Source organism: Rattus norvegicus, chromosome X, assembly GCF_021556685.1.
Source record: "Rattus norvegicus strain SHRSP/BbbUtx chromosome X, alternate assembly SHRSP_T2T, whole genome shotgun sequence".
NCBI classification, from domain to species: Eukaryota; Metazoa; Chordata; class Mammalia; order Rodentia; family Muridae; genus Rattus; species Rattus norvegicus.
In genome coordinates, this window is record NC_141554.1 from 109,234,917 (window position 1) to 109,257,142 (window position 22,226).

Consider the following 22,226-nt stretch of genomic DNA (forward strand, 5'->3'; position numbering starts at 1 on the left):
AAGACATATGTTGTTACAGTTTTTCTGCTGTTAAGGTCTTTTTGGGCTGTTTGAGACCTGATACCGATGTAGCTCACTTGAAAGGATGGAGTTTGATGTGCCAGTTTCCCCTACTGTTGAACAGTGAGTGGATGGCAGGGGCCATTGGGTTCTTTTTTATATATAGTTTCAATATTGTACACTTGGCCCTGAGTTCTTTTTTTCCATATATATATATATATATTATATATATATATATTTCATTTGAAGACAGGAAGTCTTTCAAAATTTCCAGATCTCTTAGTTTTATAAGTCTTTATGTGCAGAATATTTGATCACAAAAGTTAATCATGAGTCCAGTGCATGTTACTACAAATCTGTTTAAAATCTGGTAAGCACTCAATAGGACCAAGAACAGCAATAGCTGGACTTTTGTTTTAAATGTACTTGGTCTGCACTTCTCGAACCATCTTCGCATCCACAGCATCAATTCTTGCTTCAAGCTCGGGGATGAGAATTTTCCTCTTATAGCACAGCATCTGCCTACTGATGTCTTCCCAAATTGGAGTTGAACCATCAAGCAGCAGCAGCAGCAGCAGCAGCAGCAGCAGCAGCAGCAGCAGCAGCAGCAGCAGCAGCAGCAGCAGCAGCAGCACGGTTGTCTTCAGAAGGTTTTTTGCATGTGTGAACCTCACTCTTAGTAACATCTGTACACAGAAGCATCCATTCTTTTTGTACAGTGTGCAGCATATCAGCAACTGGGGCTTGTTCTTTAACCATTTAGAGTCCCCACAATCCTGCGTCTGTGTAGGAAGTGTTCTAGAAGGGCTGGAAGCTGGAGCAGAGATTGCCATGGTAAGTGAGCTGGGCCAGCTTGCTTGATAAATCCATTCCTCCTCCGAAAGAGCGATCCCAGTTGCCTTTCAGTGTGTTTGCAACCATGAGACAGATTGTGTCTGGGTGTGCCCAACCAACTGCTTCAATAGCTACTGCAAGGTGCGCCAACGGCATCTTGTCATCCGTCACCCGAATCTCACTTCCAGTGGATTTGCATGGAGGCAGAGCTGGCAGTCTCCGTTGTGCACACAGTCACCAAAAATGAAACTTTGCTAACCCCAGCAGTTTGTTATGACAAACACCTCCAGCAGCAGCCATCATGATTCTTGGTCCCTTATAATGTGTGGTTATGTAATCCACTAAGTCCTTACGATTTAGAGAGTTGATAATCTCAGTGGGCCCCAAAATTGTACGTCCAAGTGAGGCGTTTTGATAGGCTGTGGCATGCAGATAATCAAAACCAACTTTCTGCAAGTTGTTCTCAACTTCCTGCCTCTCTCTAAGGATGACTCCACCATCACATTCAATCTCTGCTTCTCCCAATGTGCTGGTTTGAACAACGTCAGCAAGAATTTCTACAGCTCTTGGTAAGTCTTTCGAGAATGCTTTGGTATAGTAGACAGTCTGTTCTCTGGAGGTATAGGCATTAAGATAAGCACCCATATTCTCAATCTCAAGTTCAATGTCTAACTGGGACCTCTTTTTTGTGCCCTTGAAAGCCATGTGCTCCAGAAAGTGAGCAGTGCCATTGTTCTTCTCATTCTCATGAAGAGTTCCAGCGTCTGTCCACAGCCCAACGGTGCATGTTGAGAGCCCAGAGATTTCAGAAGCTATTCTGAGTCCATTTTTTCAAACATGTTACCTGTGTCTTGGGAACATTCAAAACAACCTGTGTACTTCTTAGTTGTCCCCTCCAAAACACAATGGCTCAGCAGCAGGCGGCATCGCAGAGCAGAACCCTTTGCATAAATCCCCACAGGTTCCATGGCGCCATTGGATGCAGCTGGTGTAGCCGTCTCTGCTGTGGATAAGGTGGAGAGGTCTGGCCCTGGGTTCTAATGTAAACTCTTATGGTTAATTCCTAGCTCTATCCTTTTATTTATATTACAGGTGTTATGGATGAAGGTTTTCTAGAGGTACGGTGCTGCTCAAGCTGTAGGGAGAAATGGAGGAGCTAGTTTCTTGGAGCCAAGACAGTCTCTAAAATTGATTGTAGTAGATATGGACACAGGGTTTGATGTAGCCAAAAACCTATCTACCTGAGGAAGCCCTATCTTTGGGCATTGGGCTCGGACCAGAGCCTGAAGGGCTCTGCCAGTATTACATTTCACCACGATGGACTTTGTGCTGGTACCTTTAATTATCTATCTTTCTAGACAAGTGACATCTCCCTAAGCTGTGCTAAGATAGATGGAACATGGATAATTTGTTCTTCCTTTCTTTTTCAAGCACCTTTTCTTTTTTTATTATTTTTTTTATTAACTTAAGTATTAGTGTTATTCCCTTTCCCGGTTTCTGGGCCAACATCCCCCTAATCCCTCCCCCCTCCCCTTCTTTATGGGTGTTCCCCTCCCCATCCTCCCCCATTGTCGCCCTCCCCCAACAATCTAGTTCTCTGGGGGTTCAGTCTTAGCAGGACCCAGGGCTTCCCCTTCCACTGGTGCTCTTACTAGGATATTCATTGCTACCTATGAGGTCAGAGTCCAGGGTCAGTCCATGTATATAGTCTTTGGGTAGTGGCTTAGTCCCTGGAAGCTCTGGTTGTCAAGCACCTTTTCTTTTTTTTTGTTTAAATAATATTTTTATTAATGCTTTGAGAATTTCATACAATGCATTTAGAACATATTCATATTCCCTCCCCCAACTTCCCACTCAATTTTGAGTCGTCGTCTTCTTCTTCTTCTTCTTCTTCTTCTTCTTCTTCTTCTTCTTCTTCTTCTTCTTCTTCTTCTTCTTCTTCTTCTTCTTCTTCTTCTTCATCTTCTTCTTCTTTTTTTTTAATTTGGAGAATACTTTATTAGTTTTTGTAATCAAACCCACGTATATAAGACCTTACATATTTAATACAGTGTGTTACCCCTGTACAAATGGAAAAAAACTTAAGTTCAACATTTCTAGACCAATATGGCTGTTAATTTCTGTACAGTGCCAACTCAACACAGTAAACGGGGATACTTTTTTCCAAAGTTGACAGCACAGGTAAAGTTTCAAAAAATTCAAATTATATATCTGTATATATATATATTTATATTTATATAAAAAGACCAATAATAGCAGTGTGTTATGCATCAACAGCAGCAACAGCTTTTCCAGGTTCTGCAGTCATCTGAACAAAACTGTAGAGACATCCAGCACACTCCATTAAAAAAAAAAGTAAAAAAAACCAAAACCCGAGAAAAGAGCACAGTTCTGTTACTCTTGTGGTACCTGGCACCATTTTTTTTTTTAAATTAGCTTCTCAATCATCATCTGGAAAGAAAACATTCTGAGCAACATCATTAGAAACAGCTCTGATAAAGCACGGTCACTACTACGTATCATAAAGCAGGTACAAGCTATTTTACATCCACAGAGGTATGATACAGTAGTGTCCTACATCTATAATACTAGAGGATACAATTTAAAAGGCATTATTTGAGACTTGATTCTACTTTTCCAGCAGAGGGCCCAAAGGACGGTGTGACACACAAGCACCTTTTCTTATCATTTTCCTAAAACTAGGACCTATGCTTTCTCTCCTGCTTTCATGGGTGGATGTAAGGACACATTTGAATGTGATGTTTATGTGGAGAGACTCAGTGGAGGGGCTTACTACACTTCCATCCTTATACGCCTCTGGCCATATTATAGAGTACTGGGTGGGAAGGAAAGATCTGTAGGGGTGTGCAAATAGTACTGCTGAGTCCTCAGCAGTTCAGACATGGGTATGGTGCAGTTCTGGAGTGTAGGCTTTGAAGATGAAGTTGCACTAAGGCTCTTGCATAGAATTATGTGGTTTATAAATATATTTGTTTCAGGCAAATAATGTACTTCTGATGGTTTGTAATTGAAATGCTAATTCTAGTCAGAATAGGGTTTTTTTGTAAGGAACTATCAGAATACATTTAATGTTTTGCACTGGAAAGATGACAATATTTCTTTCAACCAAGATAGAAACCAAAATATTTCAGTCACTCCCGTGATACTAATGAATCACAGACACGGTGAGCTTGCCAAAGATACAGAAGCAAAATATATTTTTTTGTGGTGCCTGAAGCATGTCAGGATAGAAGTAAATTTTTGTTCAAGCTCCAACCTTGAGTGAATAAATGAATGACAGGTGTCTCAGAAATTGTTTTAAAAGATGTTCTGTGTTCTGCACATTGTGAAAACATTTACTCATAGAAACAGTGTCAGAATCGGGTTACTATTGTTAGTCTGGAAAAAAAGACATCAGTATGTATGAGTGCACATATATCAAGAACAGCTCAACTTTTTTATTAAATGAGTGAGTCCTAAGTACATTGTCATGTGGTACATAAAACACCATATGTATAGGTTACTTTTGCTGATATCACTTTACAGATGAATAAATAGGTTCAGAGAGGTTATTCCCTGGCTCAGGCTGTGGTAGCTGCTTCTACTAAGCTCCAGAGTCATCTATGGATAGGTCAAAATGCATTTTTAACATTCCTTGGCTCCAACTACAGACTGAAAATGAAAGAACTAATTTTCTTTTCTTTTCTCTTAATTAATTCTACATCTTGATCGCTACCTCCTTCCAGCCCTCCTTCACAGAGTCCCTCTCCTATGTCCCCTCTCTTTCTCCTCTGAGATGGTGGGACCCCCTGGGTATCCCTCACCTATCAGGTCTCTGCAGGGTTAGGGGCATCTTCTCGCACTGAAGCCAGATAAGACAGCCTAGTTGGGGAGCACATTTCACAGACAGTCTACAGCTTTAGGGACACTCCCTGATGCAATTGTTGGGGGGAATGCACATGGAAACTAAGCTGCACATATGCTGCACATGTGCCAGGAGCCTCAGTAGAGCCTGTGTATGCTCTTTGGTTGGTGGCTCAAATTGTAGAACGTTTTTATATTAATGGTGGGTTTTACCTCCTTTGATCATTCAGTTCCCAGATAAAAAATATACAACTTTTATATTTATAATAAGCCTTTGAGGAACTAGATCTGGGCAGATATCTACTCTTTATGTTATTACATCTATTTCTCTGCCAATAACCCCAAGATAGGACTAGTCATGTTCCTCCTGGGCTGCTCTTACTTCAATTGGCCAGCTCTCATGGCTATGTTTCCATGATACCCCTTCTCCATAGCATCTTTCCCCACTTCTTCCTTCTCCTGTGGTCTCTGCTCAGATCTTAAGCTAGGGAACCCAAAGTCTGCCTAAACTCTCTTCTGCCCAGCTATAGGTTGCAGGCATCTTTATTCACCAATCAGGGACAACTTGGGGGCAACGTTACAGAGCATCACTTGTGATCTCTCCTCCCTGGGGCAACCAGTCCTTGGGTGTTGTATTTAGCATTACAATACATAGAAAAGGATCAAACCTCAGCAATCTCAGAGGATCCAGGTGAGTTGACTTTGTTGGTTTTCCTTTTGCATTCCTATCCCCCTCATTTCCTTCAATTCTTCCCCCAACTATATGTTGATTGTATTCCTTTCCTTTTCCCAATTCCTCCCAGGTCCTTTTTCACATAAACCAATGTCATGTTCTTTCTCTACTAAAAATGAAACAAAACCCCAACAAATTATTAATAATCCAGTAAGACAAACATTCCAAATTAAACCAAAATGAAATAAAATAACACCAAAACCCAACCCAACCCAACCCAACCCAACCCAAACCACCACCACCACCACCACCACCACCACCACCACCACCACCACCACCAACAGCAACAACAACAACAACAAGCCTGCCCCCAAACCCTGAGGAGTGTTTGTTTTTCTGGTCAATTATTCCTGATCATGAGGCATGTCCTAGACTGTTGTTATGTACCCAGTGACATTCCATTGGAGAAAACTGACTTTCCCTGTTCCAGCAGGCAGCAATTGCAGACAGCATCTTTGTTATGAGTAGGGCCTTATGTCCACTTTCCCTTCTCAGTGCTCTCAGTTCTGAACTTTGTCTGCTAAACACATGTTTTTAACTCTTGTTATGATAATGTGGCTATGTAATTCATTATTGAATCAGAAACACTTGTGAAAATGATAGGGTTTTCTCTTGGTGCCTATGACCTATATGTCTCAGCTTCTTGGCACCATTAACAGCTTCAAGCATGGGTTTTATCTCATGGAGTAGGGCCTTAAATCCAATCTGAAGGTAGTTGATTGCTCTATAACATTTGTGCAGCTTTAGCACCAGTCGATATATTTTACAAGCAGGTCACTGTTGTGGCTCACAGAGTTTGTTTATGAGTGAGACTGATGATGCTTTTCTCCTTCAGTAGCATGTATAGTACCTTCCAGTGCTACAAATGCTTGTCTGTAGGAGGTGAAGCTTCTAGTTGAGCACCAGATCCATTTTTCTTTGTTGGATGCCATGAGTATGTGGTATATTCAACAATAGGGTCTTCTAACTGCCAGGTTGTAGAGGGTAACCCACAGCACTGACAGTAGATGGCCATGTTTGGAGATAGTTCTATGGGACCCCTTTGATCAATTCAAAAAAGATGTAGCCCTTTCTTGCTTTGGGGTTCCTTGGTAGTATTTAATGTTTACTTAGGACATTATTTTCTTCCATTACATAATAGTGGCCACACAAAATGTATTTTCTTCATTTTTGTTTTTGTTTTTTTCTTGTGAGAAAGAGAGAGAGAAAGATCTACACACACACACACACACACACACACACACACACACACACACACAGAGAGAGAGAGAGAGAGAGAGAGAGAGAGAGAGAGAGAGAGAGAGAGAGACTTGTGTGAGTAGGGCCGGAGCATCTTGGAGGAATTGGGAGAGGGGAAGGATATAATCTAAATATATATTTTGAAAAAAAAAACTAAAAAGGAGAATGCAAGGGTGTACTAGTAAAATGACAGCAGGGTAACCAATATAAATGATGACTAGACAGATGAATCAAGACTGTGTAACAGTCCTGGATGTCCTGGAACCCGCTTTGTAGATGGCCCAGAGTCACAGAAATCTGCCTACCTTGGCCTCATGAGTGCTGGGATTAAAGGCATGGGTACCACCACCTAGTTTAAAAGATACTTTTATTAGGCTGGGGAGACAGTTCAGCAGAAAGTGCTTTTTACACAGTCATGAGATCTGGAATTTAACCCCCAGTACCCATGTGTGGTGGTTTGAATGAAAATGGTCCCAATAGTCTCATAAATGATGCTTTTCTTCTTCAGTAGCATGCATAGTGCCTTCACATGCTTATTCCCTAGTTGGTGAACTCTTTAGGAAGAATTAGGAGTCATGTCCTTGGTGGAGGATGGGCTTTGAAATTTAAAAAACCCATGCCAGGCCCAGTGTCTCTCTCTGCCTGCTGCCTGCTGATCAGGATGTCAAACTCTCAGCCCTATGACTGCCATGCCTGCAGTCATCCTCCCCACCATGATGATATTAGACTAACCCACTGAAACTGTAAGCCATCCCCAATTAAATGCTGTCTTTTATAAGAGCTGTCTTTCCTTGGTAATGGTGTCTCCTCACATCAATAAAATAGTGGCTAAGCCAACATGTATTAAGCCTGACATCTTTCAAATGCTTGTGATTCCTTTCCTGTTATAGGATTCAACATTCTCTCCACACATGCATAAGCACATACATGTACATCGATGTATAAATGAAATAAATCTGAAAGTACTACTTAAAAACATTTTTTATGAAAACATAACTTTTCAATTACTCATTAATTCTTTCATTTAGGACTCACCCTGACCTTTTATATAGTTTAACAAATTTACATTTTATTGTCAACAAAATTCTGACCTTGGCTCTCTCCTTAGACATACTTTTCTGGCCTCATTTAACCAATCATCTGATGACAAGGTCTGTTGCTGAGCCACAAGCTTTATAAAATTAATTAATTAATTAATTAATTATCACCCCAAGCACTGCCCCATCCTAGTCCCCTCTCACTGAGACCCTCCTTCCATCCCCCTCTAATTCTCTTCTGAGAGGTTGAGGAGCCCCCTAGGTATCACCCCGCCCTGGCACATCAAGTCTCTGGGAGGCTAGGCATTTCCTCTCTGAGGACAGATAAGGCAGCCCTGTTGGGGAACAGATACCACAGTCAGGCTCCAGCTTTAGGAAGAGGCTCTGCTCAAGATGTTGGGGAACCCACACAGAGACCAAGCTAGAAGTCTGCTGACCTTTCTTTTTAGGCTATCCCTTGACGAGTGTTCCACAGCCCACCACTCCCCACCTCTTTTTGGAGAAGCCACATCTGTAGTGCATTGTCTTTGATTTCCACAACACTATCTTTAAAATCCAGTGACATCCTAAAGATAATTGCAAAGTAACAAGTAATAATTTTCTTCTTAATTTTTACAGTTGTCGTATTTCCAACTAATTGAATATCATTTAAAAAATGATACCACTTTAACTAGACTCACCAAGTTTTAGAAGTAACTCTCTTCAAACACATAGTTTATCTGAATAATGCTTTATTAAAGTACACAGTGTACTAGCAAATAGAATAGGCTTTTCTTTTTACTTATTGGTATTTAAAATGATTTATTTATTTTTATTTATATGGATGAATAGTTTGTCTGTATTTACGTATGTATACCACATGTGTTTCTGGTGCCCATGGAAGTCAGAAGAGGGTGTCAGATCCCATGAAACTGTAGTTAGAATCAGTTGTGAGTAATGATGTGGGTGCTGAGAACTGAACCGAGGTCCTCTGCAAAAATAGCAAGTTCTTTAAAACAGCTGAACCATCTCTTCAGCTCCTATTTGTTTCTGTTTTGTTTTATCAAAAGATTTTGTTTTCGAAGCACACTCAAGTGACCTTTGGTAAGCTGAAAGGACTATGTATGGGAGCCATAACACTTGTGGAAAGCAGATTAGCACACCAAAAACTGATGGCTCATCGAATCTCATGTATGCCTCATTAGGTGTTCTACCTAGAGTGAAAAAGCATTGGTAATCTGATGAATTTCTTATGGTGAACTAGTTAAGGTACTATTTACTATGGAAGGTTCTAGTAAATATTTAAGCAATTTGATTGAGTCTATAGAATGACTTTTATTTTATAGAAGGGTTTATTTTGGACTTACAGTTCCAGGGAGTTAGGACCCATGATGGTAGAGTGGGGGGTATCAGGTAGCAGGCAGCTGGAGCATCAGTGAGAGCTCAAATCTTGAACCACAAACAGAAAGCCAAGGGAGTTAGCTCAAAATAGCATGAGTCTTTTGAGACCTCAAATTCCACCCAGTGACATGCTTCCTATAGCAAAGCCACACCTTCTAATCCTCTCCAAACTGCCACCAACCGAGGATTCAAATGCTCAAGACTTATGAGGAAGCATCTCATTCAAACTGTCATAGACAGGTTTTGTTAGAGAACCCCCTTTACTCATAGAGCCTTTGTTTTCTCTTAAACAAGGCTGGACTCCGAAATCTAGCTTTTATAGAATGACTTTTACGCATCTGATTGTATTAGAATTTTATCTAAGGTGTCTATGGAAGGGGACATACAAATAGGACAATCAGTTCTTTTTAAAATTAAAATTACAATTTGAAGTCTCTGCTCACGGGCACTTTTGGTTCTTCCGCAGCACTTTTGTTTTCTCTGTAGTGCTTGCTGCCATCTAATATACTAAATACCTTACTTAGTAGCTTACTGTCATCTGTCTCTATGTACTCAAATCAGAGATCAATGGGGAGAGGAGTTTGGGGGGTTTCTTTGCTTATGTAGCACCGGGAATAATATCAAGCAGGTGCTCAGGAAGCATTTATTGAATAAGTAAATTCACAAATGAATGATTTCAGAAATCATCTAGCTGCAAGAAACCTTTAAGAGGATCTAATTCAATACACCATTGCTTACAGGTTCAATATAAGAGTTGCAAAGAACTGAGTTCCCATTCATTACCCTGTATTTGTCGTGTGAATCGGGATTACTTTACTTTCCTATGCTAATTCTCTCATCTTTAAAATGGGGACAATAATGATGAACTATAAGGTAAATGGTGAGGATTCAGTGAAATGATGCGAAGTCATAGTACAGTGTTTTACACAGAGAAATTTTGTATTGGTCAAAGGTATAGCTATAATATCACTTCAAAGGTTGGGCATAGAGAGTTTTCGTGGTATTGGGGATTGAATCCAGACCCTTTTGCATCCTCTGTAAATTGTCTACCACTGAACTACAGTCCTAGCCCCCAAAAGATACCTTTTGAGGCAGTTTCATCATGCAGCACAAGTTGGACTTAAAGCCCCAATCATCTTGCCTTAGCTTCCGGAATCTTGGGATTACACGTGTATTTCATGATTCCTAGCTCAAAGGAGAGGGGCTTGAATGTAAATGATTTAGCAAAAGAGGTGAGATAAGAAGTGAGAAACCCACAAGGGAAAGGGAAGCTATTGCACAGAATAACAACTTCAGAAATCCAGGGCGTGGAGGGACAGTGGCAGGGAGTGCAGAGGAGGTCTTGAACATATGTGGGAAGCTAGAACCTTTGTAGACCTGTCTGTGAGGGACTGAACTGACAGGGACCATTTAGCATCTATAGGAGTTATCACCCGAGGTGGTAAGCAAGTGAGAGAAATGCCCTTGTTGCTGCTTTTCATCTCTCTTCTGCTCTCTGGCATTCCCTGGGGCTGGCTGGAAACCAGCTCTGTTGGGAACTTGGGAAAGGACAGTTTGCAGAGACAAAGCCCTTCTCTGTTTGTTATGGAGCCGAGTTGGAGAAGGATGGGAAACAGCATGCTGTTTACTCAACAACTATTATTGCTATGATTGGCCTCACTAACACAATGCTGAGCTAACTGATTAGAGGCAGTCTGTTACAGACTGAAAAATGTATTCCATTGTGAATCAGGGACAGATTTTGTTATGTTTAACTCCATTTAGATGACTCATGGTTTCACTGACTCACAAAGGATTGTCTGGGTATTTTAACCCACTAGGTTCAGCACATAGTGTTTTAGATGTCAGCGATGGACATAAGCTTTTCTCTAATCAGCATCCTAGACTACTTTTAACATCTCACAAGTGAATGTTACTTACAGTTCCATTTGAAATTAATGTAAACTGAAATGTTTAATTTTTTTGATGTTCAGCTTAAACAGCCCAATTATGGACTAAATTTAAATTAAAAACTCGGCAGGAATCAGATGGCTTATGTCTCTGTATGATGGCTTTTATATTAAATGGTTTACACGAATGCTGTTGTTTATCTTGGAAACAGGTTGTCATGCATATTAATGAGACCCAGGTGTTAACTTCATGCTGTTTTCCTTCCAATGTGAAAAGTCTTTAAGTATATTTTACAAGTATTTATTATAATAATTATAAGGAAATGCTTTACTCATCACAACATTTACCAGCTTCTTCTCTTAATTCTAGCTCACTTCTGGACTCCCTGTCCTTTCCCACTGCAGAAAGAAGTGAGGAACTGGAAGTTCAGAGCACTTACTAATGATAAAACAAATCCAGGAGTTCCTTCAATGGCAAGGTTTCCTGTTTGCATAAGATAAACACTGTACTCCTTCCTTGCTGTTTTTTCTACCTTCTTACCAAGAACAGAGAATGGCCAATAGATTGCACTTAAAAAGAAAAGAAATCCTTATCCTTTAACATTTTCTAATTTTCATTAGGGCATGTAAAAAAGACACTTTTGATGATTTCAGGGACCACTTAGTAGTATTAGAAACTCTCTGGTCAGAATACTCTTAGAGGCCCTGACATATGGAGAGATATTTTTTAAAAAGTCTTACATAGCAGCAATTATATAGCTAATTATCTGATATGGATGTTATGGGGTTTGTGCTCAAAGGCACTTCTCCTTTCTGAGTGGGACAGGCACATAGTTCACAACTTTACTACTAACAGGTCTTGAGGATCCATTCAATGCTGAGCACTCCTCTATGTTCTAAGAATACTAAAGTATATAATATGTCACTCTTTGTGGAATGTGTAGTCTCGCCAGACTTGTCCATATTGTTTGAAGTCTACAGCTGGTCAAGGTGTAGAGGATAAGAAGCTGTAGGATGCTCAGTCCTAAACAGGCCATCTACGTCATACCTTCTTCTCCCTAAGAATCATAGCACAGCCCCCTTCTCTCAAGGCTTCCAATAATTAGAGATTATCTCAAAAGGGGTTGGGTGGGCAGAAAGATTGTAAGAACCATAGGTCGATAACTAATAGGAAACAGAGTTTTCTGGACACAACAGGAAAGTTGCACATTAGAATTCCCAACACTTGAGACAGCATGTGCAAGACCTGTTCAGGCTCAAGCCAGATAATATTCCAGTTTGGAGAAGGGATATGTGTATGAACTCCTACTCCTAGCTAAGGAACTCATGGCAACTGATAGTTGCTGGGAGAGAGGGACAATTAGTTTTCTCTAAGGGTGTGACCCTTAGTCACACATCCAAGAGTATGGGCAGTATAAATAGACATAAAGGTAGATGAATAGAGACGAGGGGATGATCTTGGAGGGGTGGAAGAAGTCTGCTATGTTTATTAGGTCTGTGAATATGAATTACAAAGACCATAAGATACAACAAATAAAAAAGAAGTGTTAATGGTATCTATAGATTAATTTGGAGCAATCAACACAGCCTTAAACTTCGGAGTACGGCTCCTAAAGGAGATGATGCTTGAAGTTTTAAAAAGGAACTGGATGTATGTTCCTGGGTGAGAGCACAAATTCAAAGTGCTAAGAGGAAACACTGTATATAACTCAGAACATCAGTGCTATATGGTGTTATGATTGGTATAAAATGTTATGGGAAAGACTGAGAATCAAGTGTAACTGAAGTGTAGAAGGTTGGCTCACAATGCCATGGAAAGCTGTTGTTTCCTAGAGTAGAGGTATAATCAGATAGACCGAGGTGCAGTAGTAGAGTTTAGGGAAGAAAATGTGTTTTCTCTGAGGCCAGAAATGAAGTATGAGATGAACAATATTTCGAAAACTGACATACATGCCCCGAGGCTTCTGTCTCTGAGTATGGGTGTGTGAAGACTTTTAAAATCATGACAAAAAAAGGGCAAATTCAAAGAACTCAACTTTTAAAATAACATTTATTGCACATTTTTCCCAATACAAATGAACACATGTTCATTTTTAAACTCTGGAGAGTACAGAAAATCACAAAGAGGAAAATCAAAATCACTAATGATTCTGATCCTCAGAGATAACATTTTTAGTATTTTTGGGCTTTCCTTCCAGTTCTTTCTGTAGACACATACACGCTAACATGCACATATGCATGCACCTATATTCTGACTCACATATATACATTTTATATAATTGTCATCATATTAAATATATTACTTTGTAACCTGCCTTTCACCTAAAATTATATACTAAGCAGTTTCCATATTATCAAATATTTGTTTACGGCTATTTCTTTTTTATTCTTTTTTTCAGAGCTGGGGACCGAATCCAGGGCCTTGCGCTTACTAGGCAAGTGCTCTACCACTGAGCTAAATCCCCAACCTTTTACGGCTATTTTTAACTAACTATTGTTCTATTGCTGAAAAGAAATGCCATGACCAAGACAGCTCATAAAATGATTATTTAAGTGGAGACTTAAAGTTTCATAGGGTTAAAAGTCCATTATCATGGTGGGGAGCATGGCAGCAGGTGTGAAACTGGAGCGGTGTCTCAGAGCTACATCTTGACCTGCAAGCACAAAGATAGAGAGAGAGAGTGCTAACTGGAAATAAACTTTGCCTCCACATCCCCTCCTATGGATCTTTCCCCCTTTTAAGAAGGAGTGGAAGCATCTGCATTTTGGTCATCCTTCTTGAGTTTCATGTGTTCTGTGCATCTAGGGTAATTCATGCATTTGGGCTAATATCAATGAGTGTATACCATGTGTGTTTTTCTGTGATTGGGTTACCTCACTCAGGATGATATTTTCCAGTTCCATCCATTCGCCTATGGATTTCATAAAGTCATTGTTTTTGATAGCTGAGTAATATTCCATTGTGTAGATGTACCACATTTTCTGTATCCATTCCTCTGTTGAAGGGCATCTGGGTTCTTTCCAGCTTCTGGCTATTATAAATAAGGCTGCGATGAACATAGTGGAGCACGTGTCTTTTTTATATGTTGGGGCATCTTTTGGGTATATGCCCAAGAGAGGTATAGCTGGATCCTCAGGCAGTTCAATGTCCAATTTTCTGAGGAACCTCCAGACTGATTTCCAGAATGGTTGTACCAGTCTGCAATCCCACCAACAATCGAGGAGTGTTCCTCTTTCTCCACATCCTCGCCAGCATCTGCTGTCACCTGAGTTTTTGATCTTAGCCATTCTCACTGGTGTGAGGTGAAATCTCAGGGTTGTTTTGATTTGCATTTCCCTTATGAATAAAGATGTGAACATTTCTTTAGGTGTTTCTCAGCCATTCGGCATTCCTCAGCTGTGAATTGTTTGTTTAGGTCTGAACCCCATTTTTTAATAGGGTTATTTGTCTCCATGCGGTCTAACTTCTTGAGTTCTTTGTATATTTTGCATATAAGGCCTCTATCTGTTGTAGGATTGGTAAAGATCTTTTCCCAATCTGTTGGTTGCCGTTTTGTCCTAACCACAGTGTCCTTTGCCTTACAGAAGCTTGGCAGTTTTATGAGATCCCATTTGTCGATTCTTGATCTTAGAGCATAAGCCATTGGTGTTTTGTTCAGGAAATTTTTTCCAGTGCCCATGTGTTCCAGATGCTTCCCTAGTTTTTCTTCTATTACTTTGAGTGTGTCTGGTTTGATGTGGAGGTCCTTGATCCACTTGGACTTAAGCTTTGTACAGGGTGATAAGCATGGATCGATCTGCATTCTTCTACATGTTGCCCTCCAGTTGAACCAGCACCATTTGCTGAAAATGCTATCTTTTTTCCATTGGATGGTTTTGGCTCCTTTGTCAAAAATCAAGTGCCCATAGGTGTGTGGGTTCATTTCTGGGTCTTCAATTCTGTTCCATTGGTCTATCTGTCTGTCTCTGTACCAATACCTTGCAGTTTTTATCACTATTGCTCTGTAATACTGCGTGAGTTCAGGGATAGTGATTCCCCCTGAAGTCCTTTTATTGTTGAGGATAGTTTTAGCTCTCCTGGGTTTTTTGTTATTCCAGATGAATTTGCAAATTGTTCTGTGTAACTCTTTGAAGAATTGGATTGGTATTTTGATGGGGATTGCATTGAATCTGTAGATCGCTTTTGGTAAAATGGCCATTTTTACTATATTAATCCTGCAAATCCATGAGCATGGGAGATCTTTCCATCTTCTGAGGACTTCTTCAATTTCTTTCTTCAGAGTCTTGAAGTTCTTATTGTACAAATCTTTTACTTGCTTGGTTAAAGTCACACCGAGGTACTTTATATTATTTGGGTCTATTATGAAGGGTGTCGTTTCCCTAATTTCTTTCTCGGCTTGTTTCTCTTTTGTGTAGAGGAAGGCTACTGATTTATTTGAGTTAATTTTATACCCAGCCACTTTGCTGAAGTTGTTTATCAGCTTTAGTAGTTCTCTGGTGGAACTTTTGGGATCACTTAAATATACTATCATATCATCTGAAAATAGTGATATTTTGACTTGTTCTTTTCCAATCTGTATCCCCTTGACCTCCTTTTGTTGTCTGATTGCTCTGGCTAGAACTTCAAGAACTATACTGAATAAGTAGGGAGAGAGTGGGCAGCCTTGTCTAGTCCCTGATTTTAGTGGGATTGCTTCAAGTTTCTCTCCATTTAGTTTAATGTTAGCAACTGGTTTGCTGTATAATGGCTTTTACTATGTTTAGGTATGGGCCTTGAATTCCTATTCTTTCCAGGACTTTTATCATGAAGGGGTGTTGAATTTTGTCAAATGCTTTCTCAGCATCTAATGAAATGATCATGTGGTTTTGTTCTTTCAGTTTGTTTATATAATGGATCACGTTGATGGTTTTCCGTATATTAAACCATCCCTGCATGCCTGGGATGAAGCCTACTTGATCATGGTGGATGATTGTTTTGATGTGCTCTTGGATTCTGTTTGCCAGAATTTTATTGAGTATTTTTGCGTCGATATTCATAAGGGAAATTGGTCTGAAGTTCTCTTTCTTTGTTGGGTCTTTGTGTGGTTTAGGTATAAGAGTAATTGTGGCTTCGTAGAAGGAATTCGGTAGTGCTCCATCTGTTTCAATTTTGTGGAATAGTTTGGATAATATTGGTACGAGGTCTTCTATGAAGGTCTGATAGAATTCTGCACTAAACCTGTCTGGACCTGGGCTCTTTTTGGTTGGGAGACCTTTAATGGCTGCTTCTATTTCCTTAGGAATTATGGTGTTGTTTAACTGGTTTATCTGTTCCTGATTTAACTTCGGTACCTGGTATCTGTCTAGGAAATTGTCCATTTCCTGCAGATTTTCAAGTTTTGTTGAATATAGGCTTTTATAGTAAGATCTGATGATTTTTTGAATTTCCTCTGAATCTGTAGTTATGTCTCCCTTTTCATTTCTGATTTTGTTAATTTGGACACACTCTCTGTGTCCTCTCGTTAGTCTGGCTAAGGGTTTATCTATCTTGTTGATTTTCTCAAAGAACCAACTTTTGGTTCTGTTGATTCTTTCTATGGTCCTTTTTGTTTCTACTTGGTTGATTTCAGCTCTGAGTTTGATTATTTCCTGCCTTCTACTCCTCCTGGGTGTATTTGTTTCTTTTTGTTCTAGCGCTTTTAGGTGTGTTGTCAAGCTGCTCACATATGCTCTTTCCTGTTTCTTTCTGTAGGCACTCAGCACTATGAGTTTTCCTCTTAGCACAGCTTTCATTGCGTCCCATAAGTTTGGGTATGTTGTACCTTCATTTTCATTAAATTCTAAAAAGTCTTTAATTTCTTTCTTTATTTCTTCCTTGACCAGGTTATCATTGAGTAGAGCATTGTTCAATGTCCACGTATATGTGGGCATTCTTCCCTTATTGTTATTGAAGACCAGTTTTACGCCGTGGTGGTCCAATAGCACGCATGGGATTATTTCTATCTTTCTGTACCTGTTGAGGCCTGTTTTTTGACCAATTATATAGTCAATTTTGGAGAAAGTACCATGAGGAGCTGAGAAGAAGGTATATCCTTTTGCTTTAGGGTAGAATGTTCTATAAGTATCTGTTAAGTCCATTTGGCTCATGACTTCTCTTAGTCTGTCTACGTCTCTGTTTAAGTTCTGTTTCCATGATCTGTCCATTGATGAGAGTGGGGTGTTGAAGTCTCCTACTATTATTGTGTGAGGTGCAATGTGTGTTTTGAGCTTTAGTAAGGTTTCTTTTATGTATGTAGGTGCCCTTGTATTTGGGGCATAGATATTTAGGATTGAGAGTTCATCTTGGTGGATTTTTCCTTTGATGAATATGCAGTGTCCTTCCTTATCTTTTTTGATGACTTTTAGTTGAAAATTAATTTTATTTGATATTAGAATGGCTACTCCAGCTTGCTTCTTCTGACCATTTGCTTGGAAAGTTGTTTTCCAGTCTTTCACTCTGAGGTAGTGTCTGTCTTTGTCTCTGAGGTGTGTTTCCTGTAGGCAGCAGAATGCAGGGTCCTCGTTGCGTATCCAGTTTTTTAATCTATGTCTTTTTATTGGGGAGTTGAGGCCATTGATGTTGAGAGATATTAAGGAATAGTGATTATTGCTTCCGACTATTATGTGACGGGAGGTGTTTCTTTTCTGGTCCAATCTATTTGGAGTTCTGTAGGCTTCTTGTATGCCTATGGGTATCTCTTTCTTTAGGTTAGGGAAGTTTTCTTCTATGATTTTGTTGAAGATAGTTACTGGTCCTTTGAGCTGGGAGTCTTCACTCTCTTCTATACCTATTCATATTTGGATATGAGGTTATGTTTGTGTGCTTTTCTTCTCTTTGTTTTGTTGCCAAGACGATTAGTTTCTTGCTTCTTCTAGGGTATAGCTTGTCTCCTTATGTTGGGCTTCACCATTTATTATCCTTTGTAGTGCTGGATTTGTAGAAAGATATTGTGTAAATTTGGTTTTGTCATGGAATATCTTGGTTTCTCCGTCTCTGTTAATTGAGAGTTTTGCAGGATACAGTAGCCTGGGCTGGCATTTGTGTTCTCTTAGGGTCTGTATGACATCTGTCCAGGATCTTTTGGCTTTCATAATTTCTGGCGAAAAGTCTGGTGTAATTCTGATAGGTCTGCCTTTATATGTTACTTGACCTTTTTCCCTTACTGCTTTTAATATTCTTTCTTTATTTTGTGCGTTTGGTGTTTTGACAATTATGTGACGGGAGGTGTTTCTTTTCTGGTCCAATCTATTTGGAGTTCTGTAGGCTTCTTGTATGCCTATGGGTATCTCTTTCTTTAGGTTAGGGAAGTTTTCTTCTATGATTTTGTTGAAGATATTTACTGGTCCTTTGAGCTGGGAGTCTTCACTCTCTTCTATACCTATTATCCTTAGGTTTGATCTTCTCATTGAGTCCTGGATTTCCTGTATGTTTTGGACCAGTAGCTTTTTCCACTTTACATTATCTTTGACAGTTGAGTCAATGATTTCTATGGAATCTTCTGCTCCTGAGATTCTCTCTTCCATCTCTTGTATTCTGTTGGTGAAGCTCGTATCTACAGCTCCTTGTCTCGTCTTTTGGTTTTCTATATCCAGGATTGTTTCCATGTGTTCTTTCTTGATTGCTTCTATTTCCATTTTCAATTCCTTCAACTGTTTGATTGTGTTTTCCTGGAATTCTTTCAGGGATTTTTTGTGACTCTTCTCTATGGGCTTCTACTTGTTTATTTATGATTTCCTGGAATTGTTTCAGGGATTTTTGCAATTCCTCTCTGTAGGCTTCTACTTGTTCTCTAAGGGAGTTCTTCACGTCTTTCTTGAAGTCCTCCAGCATCATGATCAAATATGATTTTGAAATTAGATCTTGCTTTTCTGGTGTGTTTGGATATTCCATGTTTTCTTTGGTGGGAGAATTGGGCTCCGATGATGCCATGTAGTCTTGGTTTCTGTTGTTTGGGTTCCTGCGCTTGCCTCTCGCCATCAGATTATCTCTAGTGTTACTTTGTTCTGCTATTTCTGACAGTGGCTAGACTGTCCTATAAGCCTGTGTCTCAGGAGTGCTGTAGACCTGTTTTCCTGTTTTCTTTCAGCCAGTTATGGGGACAGAGTATTCTGCTTTCGGTCGTGTAGTTTTTCCTATCTACAGGTCTTCAGCTGTTCCTGTGGGCCTGTGTCTTGAGTTCACCAGGCAGGTCTCTTGCAGCAGATAAGTTGGTCTTACCTGTGGTCCTGAGGCTCAAGTTTGCTCGTGGGGTGCTGCCTACGAGCTCTCCGCGGCAGCAGCAACCAGGAAGATCTGCGCCGCCCTTTCCGGGAGCCTCCATACACCAGGGTTCCAGATGGAATTTGGTGTTTTCCTCTGGCATCAGATATGTGTGCAGAGTGCAGTCTCTTCTGATTTCCCAGGCGTGTCTGCCTCTCTGAAAGTTTAGCTCTCCCTCCCACGGGATTTGGGTGCAGAGAACTGTTTATCTGGTGGGTCCCTTCAAGTTCTGGCGGTGTCTCAGATTCATTGGATCTGCTGCTCCTGGGCCCTCCTCTATGGGGACCCAGAGGCCATATTCAGTTTCCTCTTGGGCCAGGGATATGAGCAGGGGTGGGCAGTGTTGGTGGTCTCTTCTGCTCCTCAGCCTCAGGAGTGCCCATTTGACCAGGCGGTGAGGTCTCTCTCCCACGGGATTTGGGAGCAGAGAGCTGCTGCCAGCCGGGATCCGCGCGTTTGGGACTCCCCCCCCTCCCCAAATACCAGAATTGCCCGGTCCTAGATGAATTTTGCCTCTGTGTGTCCTGATTTCACCAGGCAGGTCACTTGCAGCAGAAAAGTTGGTCTTACCTGTTTTCCTGAGGCTGAAGTTTGCTCGTGGGGTGCTGCCTAAGAGCTCTCTGCGGCAGCAGCAATCAGGAAGATCTGTGCCGCCCTTTCGGGGAGATACCGTGCACCAGGGTTCCAGATGGCGTTTGCTGTTTTCCTCTGGCGTCAGAGATGTGTGCAGAGTGCAGTCTCTTCTGGTTTCCCAGGCGTGTCTGCCTCTCTGAAGTTTTAGCTCTCCCTCCCATGGGATTTGGGTGCAGAGAACTGTTTATCAGGTCAGTCCCTTCCAGTTCTGGCTGTGTCTCAGACGCTGATAAAATAATTTTTAAAATAGGTAAATGGCAGATTGTTTTGGTAGTTTGCCCAAAAATCCTCATTCAAACATCTCTTTATGACCTCACCAGTCCTTAAAAGCAGTGTTATATTTTTATGCTTTGAGTCTGGACTTGGCCATTTAACATCGTCTAGAAAATGTGACCACAGCAGTTGCAAGGCATGAAGAAAATGCTTGTGCATTGAAATTTATCCTCTTCCTGTGAACAAGGAAAGGAATAAATATGTATGAATAGTCCTAGTTAACCAGAACAATGCAACTCAGAAAACTAATTTTATTATTGTTATGGACAATTGAAGACTGCTCTTACTTTACATAGACATGCTGTATTTCCCGAGAGTGAACTGCTAAGTCTTATTTGTTCCTGGAAAGTCACAAGCCTGAGCAAAAATAGCCAAGCACAGTTTCCCCAGTTAAAGTGGCAGGCTCCAGAATCTGATAAACCTTTCTTTCCAATCATGTTTTGCTTTCTACCTTTTTTTTTTTTTTTTTTATTATTAACTTGAGTATTTCTTATATACATTTCGAGTGTTATTCCCTTTCCCGGTTTCCGGGCAAACATCCCCCTCCCCCCTCCCCTTCCTTATGGGTGTTCCCCTCCCAACCCTCCCCCCATTGCCGCCCTCCCCCCATAGACTAGTTCACTGGGGGTTCAGTCTTAGCAGGACCCAGGGCTTCCCCTTCCACTGGTGCTCTTACTAGGATATTCATTGCTACCTATGGGGTCAGAGTCCAGGGTCAGTCCATGTATAGTCTTTAGGTAGTGGCTTAGTCCCTGGAAGCTCTGGTTGCTTGGCATTGTTGTACTTTTGGGGTCTCGAGTCCCTTCAAGCTCTTCCAGTTCTTTCTCTGATTCCTTCAATAGGGGACCTATTCTCAGTTCAGTGGTTTGCTGCTGGCATTCGCCTCTAGATTTGCTGTATTCTGGCTGTGTCTCTCAGGAGCGATCTACATCCGGCTCCTGTCGGTCTGCACTTCTTTGCTTCATCCATCTTGTCTAATTGGGTGGCTGTATATGTATGGGCCACATGTGGGGCAGGCTCTGAATGGGTGTTCGTTCAGTCTCTGTTTTAATCTTTGCCTCTCCCTTCCCTGCCAAGGGTATTCTTTTTCCTCATTTAAAGAAGGAGTGAAGCATTCACATTTTGATCATCCGTCTTGAGTTTCGTTTGTTCTAGGGATCTAGGGTAATTCAAGCATTTGGGCTAATAGCCACTTATCAATGAGTGCATACCATGTATGTCTTTCTGTGATTGGGTTAGCTCACTCAGGATGATATTTTCCAGTTCCAACCATTTGCCTACGAATTTCATAAAGTCGTTGTTTTTGATAGCTGAGTAATATTCCATTGTGTAGATGTACCACATTTTCTGTATCCATTCCTCTGTTGAAGGGCATCTGGGTTCTTTCCATTTTCTGGCTATTATAAATAAGGCTGCGATGAACATAGTGGAGCACGTGTCTCTTTTATATGTTGAGGCATCTTTTGGGTATATGCCCAAGAGAGGTATAGCTGGATCCTCAGGCAGTTCAATGTCCAATTTTCTGAGGAACCTCCAGACTGATTTCCAGAATGGTTGTACCAGTCTGCAATCCCACCAACAATGGAGGAGTGTTCCTCTTTCTCCACATCCTCGCCAGCATCTGCTGTCACCTGAGTTTTTGATCTTAGCCAATCGCACTGGTGTGAGGTGAAATCTCAGGGTTGTTTTGATTTGCATTTCCCTTATGACTAAAGATGTTGAACATTTCTTTAGGTGTTTCTCAGCCATTCGGCATTCCTCAGCTGTGAATTCTTTGTTTAGCTCTGAACCCCAATTTTTAATAGGGTTATTTGTCTCCCTGCGGTCTAACTTCTTGAGTTCTTTGTATATTTTGGATATAAGGCCTCTATCTGTTGTAGGATTGGTAAAGATCTTTTCCCAATCTGTTGGTTGCCGTTTTGTCCTAACCACAGTGTCCTTTGCCTTACAGAAGCTTTGCAGTTTTATGAGATCCCATTTGTCGATTCTTGATCTTAGAGCATAAGCCATTGGTGTTTTGTTCAGGAAATTTTTTCCAGTGCCCATGTGTTCCAGATGCTTCCCTA

The 22,226-nt window shown here is 40.7% G+C and overlaps 1 pseudogene; it reads right to left on the minus strand.

The window, feature by feature from the left end:
- Positions 1–323: 323 nt before the first annotated feature.
- Positions 324–1,602, minus strand: Pmpcb-ps1 (peptidase, mitochondrial processing subunit beta, pseudogene 1; annotated as a pseudogene).
- Between the last annotated feature and the right edge of the window lie 20,624 nt (positions 1,603–22,226).